Source organism: Argiope bruennichi, chromosome 11 (assembly GCF_947563725.1).
Source record: "Argiope bruennichi chromosome 11, qqArgBrue1.1, whole genome shotgun sequence".
Taxonomy (NCBI): Eukaryota; Metazoa; Arthropoda; class Arachnida; order Araneae; family Araneidae; genus Argiope; species Argiope bruennichi.
This window is the reverse complement of record NC_079161.1, coordinates 31,304,940-31,321,015: the sequence shown is the minus strand read 5'-3', so window position 1 is coordinate 31,321,015 and position 16,076 is coordinate 31,304,940. Positions and strand designations below refer to the sequence as shown.

The 16,076-nt window shown below is 29.9% G+C and overlaps 2 non-coding genes across 2 annotated transcripts; both read left to right on the top strand.

The window, feature by feature from the left end:
• The first annotated feature begins 7,444 nt into the window (after positions 1-7,444).
• Trnat-agu (transfer RNA threonine (anticodon AGU)) lies at positions 7,445-7,518 on the top strand. Its single transcript has one exon. It is a non-coding gene; the product is annotated as a tRNA-Thr (tRNA).
• A 7,721-nt stretch (positions 7,519-15,239) lies between these two features.
• On the top strand, positions 15,240-15,313 carry Trnat-agu (transfer RNA threonine (anticodon AGU)). The gene has a single exon. It is a non-coding gene; the product is annotated as a tRNA-Thr (tRNA).
• Positions 15,314-16,076: the final 763 nt, after the last annotated feature.

Sequence of the window (16,076 nt, the reverse complement as noted above, 5' to 3'; positions counted from 1 at the left end):
TTATTAAATTCGTCTATCAAAAAAAAAAAAAAACCCTCCTCCCCCATTTTTTTAGCTCCCTTCTCCCCGACAAAAACAAAATTAAAAATTGCATGTTATTTATTTATTCGAAAGCTTATATAAGTCCAATCTTTTAATTGACTTGAATAGTGCTCATAGATTGGCGTACTATCTATAAATAATGCCAAACGATACGCATAGTAACAAAAAAAAAAAAAGTTCTGCAGGCTAAACTGCTGAACTTATATCTATCGAATTTGGCATATAATTACTCCTTGGTGAGTTACAGCTCCCTAAGAAAGGGTTCTGCAAAATCTTAAATAAAAATTAAGGAAAATTCGAACTTCTGTCTTCATCTATAATCTGAAGCGTAATATTGCACATATGGACATACACAAAATCATTTTTATACCATTTTAAAATTGAAAAACTAATAATGATAAGCTTTTCAGTTATACTAATTGTTTTCTATAGAATTTTTCTTCTAATCTAAATAAATTGTTTAAAGCATTTTTTTTAAGTATATTTTGCAACGACATTTTTTATTATCTTACGTTTCTGGAATTTCTGAAAACCTGCATTCGACGATTTTAAAGATATATTGTGAATATGTGTGTGTCCACAGTAGCGGCGCTATATAACGGGATAAAATTTTAAAAATAAAATGAAAAGTTGACCAATCAAAACTAAAAAAAAGTCATTCTACAGCGTTTTACAGAGGCTCAAATCTTTTTTAAAGTATTTTTTAAATTTGTTTTTAGAAAAAAAAGAAGGGGATGGGGGGGGGGTGCCTAAGTATATTTTTGAAGCAATATAGTGAAAAATAAATTAATTTTTATTACATTTTAATGCTATTTCACATTTTCTAAAGAAACTATTTGAAAATATACGCGCGTATGAACATCACATCTGAATTATTCAAATTTAAATTGGATTTGTCAATCACTATAAGTTCAATATTGCAATCAAACCAGTAAATTTATTGAATTTATTACTTTTTTCTTAAATGAGACATTCAATTTTGTTTTATTGCCAAAGTTAATTGAAAATCTAGTGTAAGTTACTTTTCAGAATTCCGAAGAATTTAAATTTATTTCTACGAATTTATCAAAAATAAACGAACATTTATTCCTTTATTTCAATTTTAAAGAATAATAAAAAAGAGGGGGGGGTATAGACATTTCTGTCTTGCCGAAAAGAAAACATAAGATATTTTTTTAAATGAAATACAAGGACGAATTTCTTTTTCTATTTTTTTACTAGATAAAACCATTTTTTAAAATCTCAAATTAAATCGAAATATAATATTCAAATATAGCAATAATTGGAATTTAATCTTTTTATTTCAATATACATTTATAAATTCCAGAAATTATAAATTTAACTGTATTAATTTATGGCAAAAATTAAAGTCAAAATAATTTCTGTATCATAGATTCAGCATAAAAAAATGATTTCTAGTTTTTAATTTTAGTAGCTGATGTAAAATTTGACATTTTATTTCCTAGAAATCTGATATTTAAACTCGAAATTTAAATTGAAATATCCGTTTCTCCGTTAAAATTAAATTGAAATATCCTTTCTCTTCGATTGAAATCAGAATATCCTTTTTTCACATTATACGGAAACTAATTATTTTACAATTTTTTTTAAACTTTGAACTTTATTTTTTTCCATATATATATCAAACTCAAAATTTAATTCAATTTTTCTTTAATCTGCGATTTTCAGAACGAAATGCTGTTAGGGAGAGATTGACTCCCTTGATTTGATTCGAGATTCTCTTTCAGATTCCATTTCAAGCTTATTCTCCGTATTCCAAGAAGCGGTTTGATTGGCTGGAGCTTCGATTTGATCGAAGCGTTCCGGTTCTTCAAATAAATCTCTATAAAGACTTCTTGGAAGGTAATTTTTAATGCAACGCTAAACTTCCATTTTGATTGGATTTAGGTTTTGAGAGTTTAAGGTTTCGGCGTTTTTCATTTTATTCAATCGTGCTAAAATATTAAGCTACATGAAATAACCTGATGGTAATCATACATTTTCGAAAAACATAATACGATGTAATATTGAATTTAGGTTCTAGGAATCGGAAATGGGGAGAAAAATTGGAAAAGGTGCATTTCTGGAACTGAATTATTGAAGAACAAAATGTCATTTTCCGTCTTTTCTTATAAAAAAAATCTTTTATTAATTTTTGAATATTTGTATTTCTTTCTTATTACTATCAAGAATGACGAGTTGCTTTATGTTAGGCGTTTAATATCATCAATGAAAACATGGGCGAAATTTTTCGATAATTTTGTCGCTTTCTTTACAGCCCAAATTACATTCCAAGTTGCCTTGAATTCATAATAAAATTCATTAAGTATACAAAGATAAAAAAGGGAAAAAACATAGAATATCATTCATTTAATTAGGTACAAAAAAATCGGTATAATGTGTAGGATTGAAAAATATATTCATATATTTTTAATTTTTTACATATTTTAAAGCAGCGGGAGTGGTTTAACCAAAACTTTCTCCTTTTCTCTCTGTTTAACCCTTTAAAGGGCCATTTTTTTCTAGTCATATTATGTTAAAATATTTTTAGGCTTGAAATTAGAATAAGAAAAGGGATTCATTTAGCTTATTAGATAAATTTAATTTGATTAATTAATTAATTTGGTTAATTAATAATTAAGTAACAAATCAAGACACATTATTTTGTGTGAGATAAAGAACTGAAGCATCTAAGTTTATGTCTTTCTAAAAAAATGTGTCAGAACTTATGCCAACCTACATAATTTCATACAAAGATTGATAAATTTGGTTTGAAACGTACTTCCCACAGCCCTAGAAAGGGTTCAAGTACTATCCCAAAGAATGCATTGAAAGGCATTGGCGAGAAATTATAACGAAATATTAACCTTTGGCGTGAATACAGCTTTTTTGCTGAATCTATCATTCAATTCTTGGCGTTTAAATTTCGGCATGCGGTTAATAGTTTCTGAAAATCGAATTGTATTTTAGGGTGCGTTTTTCCCAACATATTAAGACAAAATTTGATACAGAACTATAATTATAGTAACAAAATTCTATACCAAATTTGATATATTTAAGTCATTGCGTCTTTAAGTTATAACGTTTACATGTTTCTGAAAGTACAGACCGACAGATGGTCAATTTCTTGTTGGATTTGGCTCAAAATTTGAAAGGTGTTTTGATTGTATATATTAATTCTATGCATTAAATGTTATCTACTTATATCTATCTATATATTAATGCTATCTATTAATATATACTCTTCGTTTTGTAGTTATAATGTTAATTTATATACGGACATCCAAACAGACAGACTTTCTCTGAGCTGAGTTTGCTCAAAATTTGATATAAATCTACAAATTTGGTTTAAGGATCCAACACCAAATTTCTTCCACCTACATCAAAGCGTTTTTGAGTTATCTTTGTCACAGACAGACAGACGAACATTTTCCAAAAATGTATTTTCGAATTCAAGGAGGTAGAGCGTAGAAGTAGTAGTAGGAGGTTTCAGGAGATAAAACATAGAGATTCGTCATAATTTTACGTTCGAATTTCTTGATTATTACTATACTTTCTCTATACTACATATATATACACAAACAGTTTACTTACAAATTATCTTCCTGGATATGATGGGATATACTGACATTTTTATTTGGGTTTTAAAATCATTCTTTTGTCAAAGAAAAATGAGCAATTTTATCCATTTGATTGTTCAAAAATGTGGTTAATATGTCTTGAGTCATACTGAAATGATCCATTTGCACCGAATACACTAAGTACAATAAAAACAATATGACAGAAAAGTTAGTATTTCATGCCTTAGTTTACGCCTTGCTATATTGGCACTTGGATAGTACTTTAACCATATCACAAATTGAAATGTGATCATAATGTTGATTTATTCAGCTTTATTTTGCATTATTCTAGTTCTTTTTAAATTAAACTTTGGATTACAATGAAATAGCATTCTAATTTTGAATAATTTCATGAAGACTCGGGATATAGTAATAAATGTGTTATTGCCGGTGTAACCTTTGAGAGATCTTTGTTCCGAAAAGGAATACCATTTTGTTTTATGTCCTAATATTTGTACCATTTAGCAAGAAATTAAAATTCTTTGTTAGACCAGAATATTTCATTTTAATCACCAATCTGAATTTCTTTTCATTTCGTTTGAATAAATCAAGCAATTCTAATTATTTTACATTTCGTAATTAGAAGGCATCATGCTCAATGATTTATTTACCAAAAAACCCAGAAATTAAAACGTGTGAAAATTACCTTCAGTTCACTTTAAAGTGCTAATGAACGTAATTAAAAACCAATGATGAGAAATTATCAAGTAGAAAATCTAATTTAAAGTCATTATTAAACATTTCAAAAGCACACAAAAGCAAAAATATGCCACTTTCACACAGTATAAAGCAACAACAAAAACCCTCGTTTTTCCTGGAAGACATTAACAAACAAATAATGATTTTAATAATTCTAATGACACTAGAGGGCAATCTAGTTTTAATTTAAACCTACATAATTAATTCCTCCTTACATCTGGGTCTTAAAAATCAACCAGCTGCAGCGACCAACGGCAGCTGAAATAACAATTAAAAGAAACACGGAACAGAAAAGCGCGGGAAATAAATGAGAGAGAGAGAGAGAATAAAAAAGAACAATAAAATTGAAACGTTTATATTATTAACAGCATTTTTCTCCACGTCGGAACCTTCAGCAGAGTAATTCGTTGACGTTTCCCGGACAACTAATGCCTCAGGAGAGATGGACGACAAAACAACAACAAAAAAAACCAAACTAAAATCCTCTCTCCTCAGTAGAGAAAAAGTAGAGACAGCAGCAGCGTTTTAATTTGATGTTCGACGACTGTGTTCAGGAAACCGTGTAGAAACAAGGCTTTAATTGAGATCGCGACAAGCACCTAATCCGTACAGAGAATATGTTCCCGTGTTCTGTTATTAACCTTTGATACAGCGGCTGGCAGGGCCCTTCCGTATGATTGCCCCCGCTCCAAGCTCCTTTATTAGCTAGCTCTCGAGCTGGAAGAAGACCCCCCTCCACGTCCATCCCCTCTCAACCCCCTTTCAGCTCCGTCTCGCTCACTCTTTTCGAGCGGAGATATTTGGACCGCTTTAGCGTTTTCTATCGGAGATGGCACGGTTGGAATGCAATTATACGGAGATGCCGGGGCGCAGGGAAAGCCCCTAGCCGCCCTAGGGTCTACGGATGCTTCGTAAACGGATATAGTTTGGCGTTATGGGGCTTGTTGTACCGGTGACAACGGGTTTTACGGCGGGCTTTGAGTCTGTCTTCAATTTTAGGAATTTTTTTTTCTTTGTCCTACTGAGAATGGCACGAAGGACAGTTTTTTTTTTCTTTCGTAAACTAGTTTTTAAAAAGGAATGTTTTTTTCGATCCTTAAGGGCACGTATAAGTTGCTATGGGTATTTATATTTTGCTTCTTAGGTTTTAAAGATAGGAAATCAAATGTCCAGAGGTTGAAATGCATCCGTGCAGAGTTTCTCCACCCCTACCCCATCAGAAAAAGTAAATATCGATGTTTATTTTGAGCTGTTACTTTTTTCATTTTGTGAAATCGTAAACTGGAATTTAGGTGTTTTTGAATGATTTGGAAGCTTTAAATTTTAAAGCTTTAATTCAAATTTTTTTTGAAGGAATTTGATATTTAAGAGTAACTGGAATTTGGCACGCATTCTGCTACTTCTTTATATACATATGGCGATTTTCTTTTGCTGCATTTTCGATTACTGCATAAAAAAAAAGTTATATTTTCATTTTGAATTATTACTTTCTTTTTTAAAATATTAAATGAATTTAGAGGGTTTGGGAAAATTTGAAACGATTCGATATTAGAACAAAAATAAAAGCCAAATTATAGAGGAGCAGTAATAGTATTGAAGAAGTAATTTCAATACCATCAGGGATATTTCACTCAGTATATATAATATATGCATTGTTTTTCTCTATTTTTAAAATTAAAAAAAAAATGGAAATGGTGAAATGAAGAAAAATAGTGTAAAATTTGAAATTAATTTTCATCTTCTTATGCCACTGAAATGGATTTATGTAGAACATAGGACGGGAAAAAAAATAATCCTATAATTGGAAAGTTGATTTCGATAAAATCATAACTTTGAAACTTCATATAAGTTATGGAGTATATTTTTCCTCGTCTTCTGTACAAAAATTTGGAAACTTTTAAATGAAAAAAAAATATATATTATTGAATTTACATCATAATTTTCATTTGTTCATAAGATAAAAGTGGAATTTGCGAGATATGGAAAGACAAAATTCCAATACTAGAGAAGTGAGTTCGATATCAGTTGGATTTTTGAATTTTACATATTTTCATTTCTTCAGGTCATGGCAGTGAGTTTTGTGGGACGGCCAAAATCTTCATTTATTTGAGGATTGATTTCAACATTAGGAAAATTGAAATCCCTATATGTTACTGTATAATATATCATTTTTGTCTTAGCCTCCGGAGTAAAATTATTAAAAAAAAAAAAAAAAAACAATGGAATAAATTTTTAAGGCATTTTTTTTTTTTTAATGTTCTTTTGAGTAAGATATATATGTGTGTGTGTGTGTAATGATATTTTAAACTCTTAATTTAGTCCAAATTAATTTCCAAAACTTTACCTTAATTTAGCGCTTCCTAACTTCATTCTAAAATATTCTCTTATTTCGTGATCCAATTCCACTTTCGGTTTAATTAATCCCTTTGTAAAAATAATGCGCCATCAGAACTACGTTTCAAATGAAGGTGATACTTTTACCCTTCAAAAGGTGTCACACGTGTATTGAATTGGCGCCTGGCCAGAAATCCAATGTTATATAAGGCTAGTGATCATCTGTTTGGCCCTTTTTTCCTTTTTCTTACTTCTGTGTGTGCCGCGCTGCGTTTTCTTGTATATAATCATGCCTGCCACTCGGAATAGAATAAAAAGGTAATTAAAATTACCAAGTCTCTTCACTGTTTCGAACCTGCATTCTACTTAAATCAATATATATATATATATATATATATATATATATATATATATATATATATATATATATATATATATATATATATATATATATATATATATATATATATATATATATATATATATATATATATATATATATATATATATATATATATATATATATATATATATATGAAAGGACTTGAAAGGAATACTATTGTAACTATATTAAAAAAAAAAAATGTTTCGAAAATACAACTTTTATTTTCGTTAGCAGATGTCTTTACTAATCGTTATTTCAGCAAGGAATTCGTATATATATATATTTGAGAGGGAGGGGGATCCAAACTCTCGTCATTTGACTAAACCTATATTTGTTAAATTTTTACAAAGAGGACTAAGCGTGGGGCGCCGTGGCTTAGTTGGTTAAAGCGCTTGTCTAGTAAACAGGAGATCGTGAGTTCGAATCTCGCCGGTGCCTAAACGCAGCAGAATTTTTTTTAACATTTTCATATAGGAAGGAAGAAAGTATTGTAATCTTCTAAACATTGATACTCGAGGTTTTGACGTATCCCCATGTTTTAGAACTCCATGAGTTCGAAAAATACATTTTTGGAAAATGTCTATCTGTAGCAAAGATAACTCAAAAAGAGTTTGAGTTAAAAGGGTGAAATTTGATATATGGCCCTTACACCAAATTTGTAGTTTTTTATCAAAGTTTCAACAAAATATGTTCAGAGGGAGTTTGTCTGTCCGGATGTTCGAATATATGTTAACAAGATAACTGCGAAATGAAGCGATCTAAATGGGTAAAACTCGGTATTATGTATTTATTTAAAATTACCCGATATTAAAATTAAATCTTCGGTGATATTTTTAAGGTATATGATATGTTCGAAATGAATTTTTGGAAAAACGCTGAAAAATTGCAACATTTTTAAATTATTGCATAAAAAACATCAATGAAATCAGAATTTTCTATTTAAATGTCAAAAGATTTTTTAACAGTTGAAGAAAATATGTGCCTTTTGGCTAAAAAAAGATATAAAGTAAAAATCTTCTACTTTTACAATTATCAAATGATTTGTTGAGCTGTAGGAAATAACTTAACAAATATATTTCCTAATTCCTGGAAAAAAAAAAAAAAAAAAAAAAAAACCGCTTTTTTTTTTTTCTAGTCTTTAAATATTGGGGTTCAACTCATAAATAAATTGCAGTTATCAATTTTTTTCGCACATTAAAACAACTACAGAATATTTATAAATGAACAGATTGCTTATTCTCTAGATCTCAAACTGCAAAACATACTGAGAAATTAACACAGCAAATTTGAGCGAAGAATATGCATTAGATTTTAATGTATTATCTCTGCCTTAAAAAAAAATGTTTTGAAATTTAGAATTTGAGAAAATCGCCGTTAAAATTGTAAAATGGCCTTAAAACATGTGTTATGTAAATCTGAAAATCAATATAACTTTCCAAAGAATAAGCGTAGAAATAAAATTCAAAAACTGGTTAGAAACAAAAAAATAATGCATAAAAATATATTTGATAATTTTGCAAAAAATTTCAACTTTACAACCTTAAATTAAAAATTAGAGTTCTCTGTTTTCCTAAACCTTTTCGTAGACATTTAAATTTAATTCAAAATTTCGATTAAATCGAATTCATATCGGATCCCTATCAGCTAGGAATTAATCAAGCCCCATTGTTTTTCTGATATCCTTCATTTATTTGTATGGACTGAATATAATAAGTGTATCAAACGATAAACAACGTGCAATAAATTTGCAAGCCAAAAGCTGAGATATAAATTCTAAATTTATCGAGAAAATCACAGAAAATTTGCCTTCCAGACATAGTAGTAGGGTTATTTCTTCGTATCATCGTAACACAATTGTTTTTTTTTAAACGAAATTAATTAAACAATTTGATATTTTTCGGGAATTGTTCAAGACTGGATCGACTCGAGCAAAAACCCAAACAAAAAATTGGTTCAAAATTGTTAGACCTTGAAACAAACTTCATGCTACAAAACAATTATTACATTTTGCTATTTAATATGTCACACAATTTGGTATATTATGGAATTGAAGGAATAGAATAGTTGAAAATGATAAATTATTTAAATAAAATCAATATTTCTATAAAATAATCGTCAATAAATGAATAAAAAAAAGCGATTGCTGCATTAATTTATTAAATAAATTTGATATTCGAATCATTAGAATGTGTAATTTTTTGTTTTCTTTTTTTAGTATTTTGCATTAAATTTATACTCCGACAATGTGGCATTAATATCAACATAACAAAAATATTAAAAACTCAATACTTATCAATATCATTATAATTTTTTTTTCTCTAATTCGAATTCTAGATAAAATATCTAATATGATAAATTCTTCCTTATTAATGTTGGGACCTAAATAATATTATTATTATTATAATTTTCAATCTTGAGAAAAATGTTTCGGCATATACGGTGGTAGTTGTCAAAATTAATATAATTTTCGACGGCGACGCGTTTTTTTTTAACATTTTACTTTCAAGAATTCGCAGAACACTGGATCATATAAACATACTATGTGGTCATTTTTTTTAAAAATGAAGCTTCATCAAATTAGAAACAATTTAACAGCATTCTTCAACTGTAATCTCATTAACACGTTTGCTGCTATGATTTATGCTTGTGATTTTGACCACTATCGAATAAGATGCGTATTTCTTTTCTTTCTCTTAATTGTAGTTCAGAAGAAAATATGTACCCAGTTCAGCAGATGTGAATCACATGTGATTCACACCGTTAACAACGGGATAAATCAAGGAGATATAAACTAAACATTGGCATGTTCTACTCGCAGCAAATTCTATACTGAATGAAAACTTTTGCTGCCATCCAAATATGGATGACATGGCGCTCAAACGTGTTAATTGAAGTTATCATTTTTCACATTATTGTATTTACGTAACATTTATGATTTTGAGATCGACTGATAAGGAAATATTGATGAATGATAATGATAATGAATGATTTCATTTTTGATAAGGAAATTTGTAATTTTTGGGAGAGAAAACGTAACTGGATGCTCACAAGTACAATGGAATTTCGGTAAATATGAAATAATTAGTCATTTGAATATTTTCTCTTGTGTCTTGAATTTACTGTCAGTGTAATGTAAAAATATAACTTGTAATTCAACTTATTTTAGTTCATTCGAAATCAAATTGGGGAAAAAAATCTTTCTGTACTTCTGATTTGTTTTTATTTATTAAATACGCCAGCCTCTTATATCCAATGTATCTGTTCTATTTTATTTGATAATACCTACAATTGAGGAAAATAATAAAAGAAAAATAAATGTTTAAATAGGATTCGAAACTCTAATCCTATTTATTGATACGTAATTCTTTAGATTCGATTCGTTGGTTATATATATATACATATTTAATTTTTTCTCTTATTGATAAAGCAGCGATAAAGTCCTCACAAAAAATGTATTTGATATTTTACAAATATAGTTGCAATCATTTTATTTTTTAAAATTACTTTCAGTAGCTTTTCTTTTTAAACTTTTAAATTGGAGTAAAATTAGTTTTTGATTTTGAATATGATCTGAAGATACTAAGAAAAAAAAAAATTAAAATTTGATTAGTTTGGGGGAAAAAAATTAACATTTTGAAAATCATTTTTTAAACACCTACTATTTAAGAGTTAACTTAACTACTTGGTAAATTCTTAAGTTTAACGGTCTACCTGGTATATATTTTTGAAAAAAAAAAAAAACTTTGATCAAGTTACAAAGAAATGATATTATTTATATTAAAGTTTCTTAGTAAGCTTGTATTCAAAATGCTGTAATCTTTAAATTTATTATTGCTACATAATTCATGATATTAATTTTTAATTCATAATTAATTAAAAAAATTATTTAGATATATTTGCAATTATTTTATTTTTATATAATTAGTTATTCTGTTCCCCCATGGCCTCTGACTAGATCGGGGTATTACTTGTTTTGCCTGAGATTCTCTACAAAGTATCTTACTAAGGTACTTTACCTTATGGTTTAATCTGGCTCTGATTTTGAAGATTTGGAAATGTTGGTACCAGTACATACCAGGACATGTAATACATATTTTATGGTAACGCTTTCGGGTGTTAACCGTTGGGGTTCCAGCCCACCTGGAAACATATTTTTTTTTAAAAAAATATGTTCTCACGAGTTCAAAAGAGAAGAGATGATTTCGTATACACAAAAATCGAGATGAATTTTCTAATGCAGGGGTTATATTCCACTAAAGAGTTCTTATTCTATAAAAGAGACACATTACTCAGACATTTTTATATAGTTTCTTTTGCAAGTGCAATCAAATAGCTTCCCGGGTTCGAATCCCGGTTCGGGCATGGTTGTTCTTCATCTGCGTTCTATCTGTGAGGTGTGTGCATGTGCCCTCCTGTAAAAAGGGGTTGTGCAAGCGAGTGTGTGTGTGCTATCTTCATTTGAGCTAGAAGTCAGACTTCTGTCCTCGGGTGCTCAGGGGTCTTTACCCTCAGAAGCTACTGCATCCCTTTTCCATGGTAACGCGGATACGACATCATCATCAAATAGTTTGCACTGAATCGAAGCGTGGAAATAATTTTATATGCATCTTTCCGAGAAATTCGAAATTTTGTTAACAAATATTTATAAAGTTATCCTTCAACTTTTACCTCATTAAATATATAATTATCTCAAATTTTACTCGAATTTAATATGTTCCCATAAAATGATGCATCTAAATCGGATGCAAAAGGATAGAATTTTTGATACTGAAATTTGTAATTAAGTCAAAATTGCAATTATTTTCAAAGAAAAAAAGACAACTGCATACACACAACCGTAATAGAATTTGGATAGTTAAAATATTTTAAATTTCGAATTAGGTGGTAATTCGAATTTCTGTCTTGAAACCTTGAATTTTACTGTGACGTAACCAGCCGGAGTGGTCTCCACAAAACGTTCTCGTATACTCTAATAAAGTTGTTACCCCAGAGAACGCTTTGCATGGTATTGGCGTACAATATTATTAAATACTAACCTCTGGGTGAATTTAGCATTTTTACTGATTCAATCGTGTCATCCTTGGCGAGTTACTTGATGTTTAATCTCCGGTGTGCATACAAAAATCGAATTTGTGTGTTAGACAATTTTTCTCAACCGACTGTACCAAAGATTGGACATAAAACTGCACTTGTAGTCACAAAATCTGATACCAAATTTGATATATTTAAATCAGTCCTTTTTTGAATTATCGCGTTTACATGTTTCTGTAAGTACAGGCAGACAGACGTTCAATCCCTTGTTGGATTTGGCTTAAAACTTGATAGGTGGAAACAATATAGATATTAAATGTAAGTACCGAATTTTATCCCTCTAGCTCTCTTCATTTTGCAGTTATGTGTTTTTTATATTCGAACAGCTGGACAGATAAACTTCCCCTGCATGGATTTTGCTCAAAATTTGACAGAAATCTGAGAACCGTATATCAAATTTCATCTGTTCAGCCCAAAGCGTTTTCGAATTATCATTGTCATAGACAGACACGTATTTTCCTAAATTGTGTTTTTTGAACTCACAGAGGTCTCAAATGTGGAGTAAATGTCAAAATCTCAAGCTGCAATTTTTTGACGCCTGCAATCGAAGGATCCCTATATGATGCAGAAAAACGAACTTTGGAACATGTAGGCACCTGCGAGATTCGAACTCACGATCTCCGGTTTACTAGACAAGCACTTTAACTAACTAAGCCACGGCGCTGATTATGTTGTGTATTTTTTTCGAACTAAGTGAGATCTAAAGCTTGGAGATTCGTCAAAATCTCGCTTTCGAATTTGTTGACGATTACTATACTTTTTCAATACTACGTATATATGTAAAAATACAGTTTAGTTTAGTTATATTAACGTCCCGTTTGAAGCAACACTAGGGCTATTTTGGGACGGACCTCGTCATTTTGAACCGTGGTCAGACGACGAGGACGCCACCTGAGCTGACACCCCCCTCTCTACACCACACCAGCGGGAGAACGTTTGGCCAGGACGGATTTAGCGTGCAACAGATCCCCTTACACGACGGTTCTTCGGTGGAATCGGGTCTCGAACCTGAAACCCTCCGGTTCCGAAGCCGAGACCTTACCACCAGGCCACCGCGGCCCGTAAAAATACAAATATCATTTCAAATTCAGATCAGAAAGAAAATCTCGCTTTCGAATTTTTTGACAATTACTGTACTTTTTCAATACTACAATAATATATGTAAAAGTAAAAATATCATTTTAAATTCAGATTTATTTCGGTTAAATTCAAAATCAAAGCCGCTAATTTTTTCCCCTTCTTATTTGTGTTTGTTAATTAAATACGCCTCTCTCTTATATCCAAATTTTTTTTTTATTTCACTTGGTAATATCTGCAATTGAAAAGAAAAAAAAAGAAAAAGAAAAGAAAAGAAATAAAATAAAGTCAGCAAGAATGACCTGTCTGAAACTTTCCTTACTACTACTTTATAAATAATTTATTATCCTAAAACTTTTTTTTTTTTGCCTAAAAACTAGGGATTTAGGATACGATTTTACGCCACGAATACTTAGATTTTTATTTTCAGAACCCCGCTCATATGCAGAGTGCTTCTTAATATAGTATAGTAAAATAAATGAATATGAATAAAATAAAAATTTGTGAAATGATGTCATTAAACATTTTTGAGAATTTTGCAAAATTAATATAAAGATTGTATACCCACTGTCTATCTCAAAGCATTTCTGAATTGTCACTTTCACAAACAGACATAATTTCAAAAACGTGCTTTTTGGATTCAAGAAAACTTCTTATAAGTAAAAGTAAAAAAGTTAAAGAAGATTTGAACCTTCATTCCGAAATATTGGTGCATTATAATTTTTTAGGTTTCAAGCGTCTCTATTTTTAACCAGCAATTCCTTTAAGAAATAGTCAATATATGAATACTTATTCTTGGAATTGGTTTTCCTGTTTCAATCTGAAACATTGATATCTAATTAAACCTGAACTAAAATCAAAAGTAACTGAGAAGAGATATCTTTTTATATCAATTCGCTGAAAATTTTTCCAGTGGAATAACAGAAAACTACAGTATTAAAATTCAATAGTAACAAATAGTTTTGATATGATATGGAAAACCAGCGGGATTTATCTCTCTGAAATTCTCTCGCATATTCCCTAATAAATGAGTCATTCTTCCAGTACTAAAAAGTGTACTTTGTCTAAAAAATGTAGAATTTGGGTCTAAAAAGTGTACTTTGTCTAAAAAATGTAGAATTTGGGCAAGACCATTAAAGCCTCGAGCACTTATTTTCAAAATCTGCGCATGAGCGTTTTGTGCTTCTCAAAATAGCGAAGAAAACAGAATATGTAATTTGAATACTTCTTTTTGCCCAATTGAATTCAAAACTGCAACTTAATAACAGGATTACATACCAAATTTCATTATACTAGCCATTACGTTTTTGAGTTATACATATTATTATCTATATAAAGGAGATAGCTACAGACCTTTTGCTCCTTGGCGGATTTTGTTCTAAATTTGACTTGGAACTAAATTTTGGAGGATAGATCTATGTACTCAGTTATATCCGTCCTTTAATATATTTATGTGTAGTTGAACAAGCAAATAAAAATTCTTTGAATGGATTTCGTTCAAAATTTGATAGAAATCTTTGAATTTGATGTGCAGTTTATATTCTATATTTCATTCGCCTAACTCAAAGGATTTCCAGTTATTGTATTAACAAACATAATTTTAAAACAAGTGATATAATGAGACACACAGAACTCGGGGATCAGAAACGTTGAGATTCGTTAAAAAGGAACATTATTACCATTATAACACTTTTCAAATTGTATATAAACTAGTAAAAAATGCACCAACTATAGAATAGACTAACTTTTTTTTTAGCTTTATTTTAATTGATAAAAGTCGATTTTTCCCTTAATCATAAGTATGTCTTAGTTATTAAAACAATTATTCCATTAATGCTTCCAAATATAAAATATCCAATATTAGTTTATACAATATTGTAATCAGGAAATAAATTTTTTTAGACTGCATTCTTTTTAAGAAAAATGTTTCGTCACTTGATTATTGAGTTGAGTGAATTAAATTTTAGTCTTGTATTTTACTCACGTGCAGGGGCGCCGTGGCTTAGTTGGTTAAAGCGCCTGTCTAGTAAACAGGAGATCGTGAGTTCGAATCTCGCCGGTGCCTGCTATTGTTGAAGTATTTTTAACCCCCGTTATGACATATAAGTACAGTAGACTCTCGGTTATCCACGCCTGCCGCACTAAGTTTTTTTTTTTTTTTTGCTTCCAAGCAAAGAGAAAATGCTTCCAAAGCAAGAAGCAAACGCAAATGACTGATTTCTTCAAAAAGGTGTAGTTTTACAGTTATGCTTTTGTAATTACATAATACATTACAGTATTAAAACAGTACATATGTATTCATTTTTCTGTGTATCCTCGACGCCTCTCGTAAATACAAAGCACTTTTCTGTTTTCATTAACAAAATGCATTTTAGGTTCGTTTTGAGTGATATACTAAAATATTAAGCGTTAGTTAAACATTTCCTGCTGTTTATTTTACGTTTTATTGTACATAAAACGATTTTTCAAAGTTGGAATGACTGTTTTGTTTTTTGCTACACCCGTTTTTAGCTTTTTTCGGATTATCCACGATTTTTGTTATCCGCGGCGGCCGCGCCACCCAATTCCGCGGATAATCGGGAGTGTACTGTATGTCTTATCTTGAAAATAATAGAACTTTGGGTTTTATCTATAATACACTATCTATGTGTGTGAAAAAAAAAAGTATCAACAGTGAAATCTATCTATTTAAATTATCTTAACATGTCGTCTCTGCTGTTACATTGTAGTTCAAATTTCACTCTTTTTATCAGTCTATAGTTAATTTCTATGATGGTTCTCACGGGAAAAAAAGAATTTGAACTTAGGTTTCGTTCGAGGAAATCTTT